The following is an 8,638-nucleotide window of genomic DNA, read 5'->3' on the forward strand; positions in this document are numbered from 1 at the left end:
TTTCTCTTTCAGATTTTTCATCATTAGTGTATAGGAATGCAAGAGATTTCTGTGCATTAATTTTGTATCCTGCAACTTTACCATATTCATTAATTAGTTCTAGCAGTTTTCTGGTGGCAGTTTTAGGATTCTCTATGTATAGTATCATGTCATCCGCAAACAGTGACAGTTTTACTTCTTCTTTTCCAATTTGTATTCCTTTTATTTCTTTTTCTTCTCTGATTGCCGTGGCTAGGACTTCCAGAACTATGTTGAATAATAGTGGTGAGAGTGGACATCCTTGTCTCGTTCCTGATCTTAGAGGAAATGCTTTCAGTTTTTCACCATTGAGAATGATGTTTGCTGTGGGTTTGTCATATATGGCCTTTATTATGTTGAGGTAGGTTCCCTCTATGCCCACTTTCTGGAGAGTTTTTATCAGAAATGGGTGTTGAATTTTGTCAAAAGCTTTTTCTGCATCTATTGAGATGACCATATGGTTTTTCTTCTTCAATTTGTTAATATGGTGTATCACATTGATTGATTTGCGTATATTGAAGAATCCTTGCATCCCTGGGATAAATCCCACTTGATCGTGGTGTATGATCCTTTTAATGTGTTGTTGGATTCTGTTTGCTAGTATTTTGTTGAGGATTTTTGCATCTATATTCATCAGTGATATTGGTCTGTAATTTTCTTTCTTTGTAGTGTCTTTGTCTGGTTTTGGTATCAGGGTGATGGTGGCCTCACAGAATGAGTTTGGGAGTGTTCCTTCCTCTGCAATTTTTTGGAAGAGTTTGAGAAGGATGGGTGTTAGCTCTTCTCTAAATGTTTGATAGAATTCACCTGTGAAGCCATCTGGTCCTGGACTTTTGTTTGTTGGAAGATTTTTAATCACAGTTTCAATTTCATTACTTGTGATTGGTCTGTTCATATTTTCTATTTCTTCCTGATTCAGTCTTGGAAGGTTATACCTTTCTAAGAATTTGTCCATTTCTTCCAGGTTGTCCATTTTATTGGCATAAAGTTGCTTGTAGTAGTCTCTTAGGATGCTTTGTATTTCTGCGGTGTCTGTTGTAACTTCTCCTTTTTCATTTCTGATTTTATTGATTTGAGTCCTCTCCCTCTTTTTCTTGATGAGTCTGGCTAATGGCTTATCAATTTTGTTTATCTTCTCAAAGAACCAACTTTTAGTTTTATTGATCTTTGCTATTGTTTTCTTTGTTTCTATTTCATTTATTTCTGCTCTGATCTTTATGATTTCTTTCCTTCTGCTAACTTTCGGTTTTGTTTGTTCTTCTTTCTCTAGTTTCTTTAGGTGTAAGGTTAGATTGTTTATTTGAGATTTTTCTTGTTTCTTTAGGTAGGCTTGTATAGCTATAAACTTCCCTCTTAGAACCGCTTTTGCTGCATCCCATAGGTTTTGGGTCGTCGTGTTTTCATTGTCATTTGTCTCTAGGTAGTTTTTGATTTCCTCTTTGATTTCTTCAGTGATCTCTTGGTTATTTAGTAACGTATTGTTTAGCCTCCATGTGTTTGTCCTTTTTACGTTTTTTTCCCTGTAATTCATTTCTAATCTCATAGCGTTGTGGTCAGAAAAGATGCTTGATATGATTTCAATTTTCTTAAATTTACTGAGGCTTGATTTGTGACCCAAGATGTGATCTATCCTGGAGAATGTTCCGTGCGCACTTGAGAAGAACGTGTAATCTGCTGTTTTTGGATGGAATGTCCTATATATATCAATTAAATCTATCTGGTCTATTGTGTCAGTTAAAGCTTCTGTTTCCTTATTTATTTTCATTTTGGATGATCTGTCCATTGGTGTAAGTGAAGTGTTAAAGTCCCCCACTATTATTGTGTTACTGTCGATTTCCTCTTTTATAGCTGTTAGCAGTTGCCTTATGTATTGAGGTGCTCCTATGTTGGGTGCATATATATTTATAATTGTTATATCTTCTTCTTGGATTGATCCCTGGATCATTATGTAGTGTCCTTCCTTGTCTCTTGTAACATTCTTTATTTTAAAGTCTATTTTATCTGATATGAGTATAGCTACTCCAGCTTTCTTTTGATTTCCATTTGCATGGAATATCTTTTTCCATCCCCTCACTTTCAGTCTGTATGTGTCCCTAGGTCTAAAGTGGGTCTCTTGTAGACAGCATATATATGGGTCTTGTTTTTGTATCCATTCAGCCAGTCTATGTCTTTTGGTTGGGGCATTTAATCCATTCACGTTTAAGGTAATTATCGATATTTATGTTCCTATGACCATTTTCTTAATTGTTTGGGGTTTGTTTTTGTAGGCCCTTTACTTCTCTTGTGTTTCCCACTTAGAGAAGTTCCTTTAGCATTTGTTGTAGAGCTGGTTTGGTGGTGCTGAATTCTCTTAGCTTTTGCTTGTCTGTAAAGCTTTTGATTTCTCCTTCAAATCTAAATGAGATCCTTGCCGGGTAGAGTAATCTTGGTTGTAGGTTCTTCCCTTTCATCACTTTAAGTATATCATGCCACTCCCTTCTGGCTTGCAGAGTTTCTGCTGAGAAATCAGCTGTTAACCTTATGGGAGTTCCCTTGTATGTTATTTGTCGTTTTTCCCTTGCTGCTTTCAACAATTTTTCTTTGTCTTTAATTTTTGCCACTTTGATTACTATGTGTCTCGGCGTGTTTCTCCTTGGGTTTATCCTGTATGGGACTCTCTGCGCTTCCTGGACTTGGGTGGCTATTTCCTTTCCCATGTTAGGGAAGTTTTCGACTATAATCTCTTCAAATATTTTCTCTGGTCCTTTCTCTCTCTCTTCTCCTTCTGGGACCCCTATAATGCGAATGTTGTTGCGTTTAATGTTGTCCCAGAGGTCTCTTAGGCTGTCTTCATTTCTTTTCATTCTTTTTTCTTTAGTCTGTTCCGCAGCAGTGAATTCCACCATTCTGTCTTCCAGGTCACTTATCCGTTCTTCTGCCTCAGTTATTCTGCTATTGATTCCTTCTAGTGTAGTTTTCATTTCAGTTATTGTATTGGTCATCTCTGTTTGTTTGTTCTTTAGTTCTTCTAGGTCTTTGTTAATCATTTCTTGCATCTTCTCAATCTTTGCCTCCATTCTTATTCCGAGGTCCTGGATCATCTTCACTATCATTATTCTGAATTCTTTTTCTGGAAGGTTGCCTATCTCCACTTCATTTAGTTGTTTTTCTGGGGTTTTTTCTTGTTCCTTCATCTGGTACATAGCCCTCTGCCTTTTCATCTTCTCTATCTTTCTGTAACTGTGGTTTTTGGTCCACAGGCTGCAGGATTGTAGTTTTTCTTGCCTCTGTTGTCTGCCCTCTGGTGGTTGAGGCTATCTACCTTTTCAAATTTCTTGACCACTTATTTTCAAAGTGAATCTTAGAACCCTTCTGTTTACTATAATAAAAAAAAAACCCATTGAAGTTGCATTGTGTTGGTAAGTTGTCTCAAAGAGACGTAACATCTTTATAAAGATACACAGTTTGATATTCCATTCCAGCACCAGGGTACCATGACCATGCTGCAAAGAGAGTTCAAGGAGAGTGGAGACAGAGGCAGGAAACAGGGTACAGAAGGACCTGCACTCTGGTAGGGTGATCTCGCAACTAGGGGTGCTCAGTGAAGCTAGAACACAAGCTGCCATGAGTCAACATAGTGCCAGAAGTGGGTCATAAGCTAACACTGTAGGATACCTGCTAGTTTATTCCTCAGTTTAGGGAAAGGGAGTGCCTTTGGGAAGAAAGCTGGAGACCATGTTTTAGCCAAACCCACCTTCTTCTAATCTGGTGTTCTAAAGTGGCTATAGCTTGGTAGCCCTGAGTATCATATTACTTATGAGTGAGTTTAAAGCAGAAATTTTGTTTTTCATGCAGGTATCCTTGACACAATAAATAGTGATAGAAATAGGGAAAAGAGATCACAGGGTGGAGGCTGACCAGTATGGAGCCATTTTGGATCATCACTCATGATCAGCTCACTCCTTTGCAATTTTTATTATAACAGAAATATTTTATGTAGCCTTATAATTTTCTAATATGAGCAACAGTCATTTTAGGATAGAGTTGCAAAATTCAGAGGCCTTCCTCCCCAAGTCCAAGTCTTTAGTGATGAAAATTAACAAGCACTGTACATCAAGCTAATGACTTACAAGCTAAACTTACAGGTGTTGTCTGCTGTGAATAGATGTAACTTTAATATAAGGGCCATTAGAGTAAATTGAGTAACTTTAATGTAGAGAGAATTTGGATGTATATCATGTTTTATAAATCACATGCAGAGGATACACTTGGCAAGCTATTCCCCTAAAGGACCTAGATTAGGAAGATTTCTGTGACTCCAAGAAAAAGGTGAAAGATAAGTGATCTGAAACTTCCAACTTTCAAAATTTCAAGGACAATATTTTACTTCAATTTTAATGTTATGAGGGATATTGGAGCACCTTGTTGGAAAATCTACTTGTGGGTCCATTCCTGCCCACTCTTCACACTCGATAGTATACAGTTACCTTTGTACTCAGAGATGCCTTCCCCCTCCAGGTAAATCAAATAATCATCTACATACTTACTGGGGGATGACACATTAGTTTCTAACACTGATTAATGTTAGTCATTTCATGTATATATATCAACAACAAAAAAACCTATCCAATATATGAGGGACCTCAGCAAATTCAAAAAGAGTGGCCAAGCTGAATAAACAGAGAAAATTTTCCTTAATGAAATAGGACATTCAGTTTAAACTTATCATGAACTGGTCACAGTCCCAGACAGCAAATAGAAACAAATGTTAATTATCTCTTGGAGATTTAAACCCAGACCAATAAAAATTCCAATTGATTAAGTACCAATGAACACAAACTAAAAATTGAAAAATCACAAAAATACCCATGGAAGAAGTCATCATAAATAAGAGTCATCAGAAATAAGAAACTGAAAAATCAGACCCACAAATAATGCAGATACAGGAATTTTTGGTTTCAAAACAAATTTGTCCAATATTGTTAAATAAATTAAAAAATGATGTTAAAATTTTTATTAGTCAGCTTGGAATACCACACGCTGGGTGGCTTAAAGGACAGGAATTTATTTTCTCCCAGTTCTAGTTGCTGGGAAGTTCAAGATCAAAGTGCCAGCTGACTTGGGTTGGGGGGTGGGGAATGTGATGCCCAGATCCCAACTAAAGTGATCCTCAGGAATTTGCTCTGGCAAGCATGCAGCATCTCTCCCGAAAGAAGCTTCTCATTCTGGCTCCAAAGGTGACTTTGGGGATTATGGAATCTCTTGTTCCCTCTCTAGAGACATATACCTGCCTCCTGGTTTCACCCTCTAAAATGCTTCTTGATCTTGGCTCTTAACTGACACTTAATGTAGGTGTTGGACTTAGACCCCTTTTCCTGTCCCTGACCCTTTTCAATCTCTGACCTCCTCTTCCAAGTTCAGTGCACGATTCCTTAAGTTCTCCTCACTATGCAGTCTCAAACAGGTACACTTAACTATAACAGCTTGTATAAGGGATCTGTTCATCATTCTTTTATGTAAAACACAGGTATTAAGTTATTAGCATCCTCCAAGTACTGAGTGCTGTATGAGGCACTCTGGAGACTGCAAAGGAAAAATAGATTAATAGTCCCTGCTTTTAAGATACTTAGAGTTTAAGAGAGGAGACAGAGATGTTAACCAACTATACTATCATATATTCAGAGCTATAATCAAAGTGTTGTAAACCTTGCTGTTTGAAGTGTAGCCTTCAGTTGAACAGCATTAGCGTCACTGGGGAGTTTGTAAGAATTACAGAATCTCTTGCCCCATCCCAGACCTACTGAATTAGAATCTATACTTTAATATAATGTGCGCATGAGTCACCTGGGGATGCCAATGCTGCTGGTGCATGGATCACGCTTTGAGGCGTGAGGTTGTAGAGTACAAAGAAAAGGATAATTCTGCCTAGCTGAGTGAAGGGATAATGGTGTCACTGAAAGCATCACAGAAGGGGTATCATATGCATTGGGCAAGGAAGGACAGAGAAAACTTTGCTTAGCAGATTGGGAGAGAGGACAGGTGGATGGGCAGTCAGGCAGAGGAGATAACACAAATAAAGACATAGGGACATGAAGAGTATATTTGGAGAATGGTAAGTAGTAATTGTATTGGAAAAATGGATGAAGACGAAGTTGAAAATATAGGCTGGGACCATATTTTGAGAAATCTTTTATGCTATGAAAAAGACAGTAGAAAACAGGGATTCCAGAAGGTCTTTGAGTGGAGGAGCAACAAGATCGTATCTGTCTCATTGAAATGAAGAGGGTAGATTGAATGGGAGAAAGCCAGACCACAGCAAGAAGCCAGGAGGAGGTTACTGCAATAATTCAGGCATGAAATAAATAAGAGCTGGAACTAAGACAATGGTTGTGGGAATTACAGATACTTTGAACTAATAAGTTTGTATTAATTTGTTATGCAGCAATAGATAACTAGCTCACATTTTACTACCTGGAACTGGGATCCAGAAATATATAAGAATGTGAGAGCAGTAATGAAATCAGAGAATAGGCAGTGGCTGGAAGAGTTTTGAAAAGCATGTATGAGAAAGTGCAAATTTCCTTGAACAGACTTTAGTAGAAATCTGGACTTTCAGGATGCTGATGGTGGGGATTCAAAAGGAAGTGAGGAACATGTTATTGGAACCTGGGGAAGGAAAATCCTTGTTACATAATGACAGAAACTTAGCAAAATTATCTCCAGCAGTTATGTGCAAAGAAGAAATTGTAAGTGATGAACTTTAGATTTTACAGCTAAGGAGATTTCCAGGGAAAGTGTAGAAGGTGCCACCTGACTTCTTCCTGTCATTTATAAAACATGGGAGAGGAGAGCGATAACTTGAGGGAAGAACAAAACAGGACCTAATGATTTTGAAAAATCAGCCTCTCCAGATGGCAAAAGATGTTAAGCGATTCACTGTTGGGAAATCATGCTCTGGAGAAAAGGCTGAAGCTATTACTATACCTTTTGCTAAAATGTCATAAAGATCAAAAGTCAGAGTATTCAGCCACACTCAGGATTCTTTCAAGAGATTCAGAGTGCACCTCACAGATCTTTTCATTTGTGGATGAAGAATGTCACCCATCATATCAGTAAGCAAAGGATGTTGGGGCCAACAAGGCATCAGCCACTGCAGTTGCCCCTGTGCACCCTGAGGAGACTCAGGATGGAGAAAAGCAGGATGCTGGCCCTAGGTAACTAAGGTGCATATCAAATGAATAATTTCAATGAGCCCGGACTCTTGCATCTTCCCATACATAGAAAAGAGCTAAATTCATTAACTTGAGATGACTGTTTGTCTTTAATTAACAGTAATCTTTTGATGTTCTGACTACCTGGTATTGTTGCAAAAACTCCTATTTTAAAAAAAAATTTATTTATTTTATTTTTAGCTGTGTTGGGTCTTCATTGCTGCTCATGGGCTTTCTCTACTTGCGACGAGCGGGGGCTGCTCTTTGTTGTGGTGAGCGGGCTTCTCATTGCAGTGGCTTCTCTTGTTGCAGAGCACCAGCTTTAGGCGTGCGGGCTTCAGTAGTTGTGGCACGCGGGCTTAGCTGCTCCGTGGCACGTGGGATCTTCCCGGACCAGGGCTCGAACCCGCGTCCCCTGCATTGGCAGGCGGATTCTTAACCACTGCGCCATCAGGGAAGCCCCCAAAACTCCTATTTTTTAAAATTAATTTTTATTGGAGTATAGTTGATTTACAGTGTTGTGTTAGTTTCTGCTGTACGGCAAAGTGAATCAGTTATACATAATACATATACCCACTCTTTTTTAGATTCTGTTTCCGTATAGGTCATTACAGAGTATTGAGTAGAGTTCCCTGTGCTATACAGTAGGTTCTTATTAGTTATATATTTTATATATAGTAGTGTGTATATGTCAACCCCAATCTCCCAGTTTATCCCTTCCCCCCTTTCCCCTTTGGTAACCATAAGTTTGTTTTCTACATTTGTGACTCTATTTCTGTTTTGCAAATAGGTTCATTTGTACCATTTTTTAGATTCCACATACAAGTGCTATTGTATGATATTGTCTTTCTCTGTCTGGCTTACTTCACTCAGTATGCAGTCTCTAGGTCCATGCATGTTGCTGCAAATGGCATTATTTTGTTCTTTTTAATGGCTGAATAATATTCCACTGTATATATGTACTACATCTTCTTTATCCATTCCTCCATCGATGAACACTTAGGTTGCTTCCATCTCCTGGCTATTGTAAATAGTGCTGCAGTGAACACTGGGGCACATGTATCTTTTTGAATTATGGTTTTCTCTAGATATATGCCCAGGAGTGGGATTGCTGGGTCAAATGGTAGCTCTATTTTTAGTTTTTAAAGGAACCTCCATACTGTTCTCCATAGTGGCTGTACCAATTTACATTCCCACTAACATTGTAGGAGGGCTCCCTTTTCTCCACACCCTCTCCAGCATTTATTGTTTGTAGATTTTTTGATGATGGCCATTCTGACTGGTGTGAGGTGATACCTCATTGTAGTGTTGATTTGCATTTCTCTAATAATTAATGATGTTGAGCATCTTTCCATGTGCTTCTTGGCCATCTGTATGTCTTCTTTGGAGAAATGTCTATTTAGGTCTTCTGCCCATTTTTGGATTAGGTT

Source organism: Eschrichtius robustus, chromosome 11 (genome assembly GCF_028021215.1).
Source record: "Eschrichtius robustus isolate mEscRob2 chromosome 11, mEscRob2.pri, whole genome shotgun sequence".
NCBI lineage: Eukaryota > Metazoa > Chordata > Mammalia > Artiodactyla > Eschrichtiidae > Eschrichtius > Eschrichtius robustus.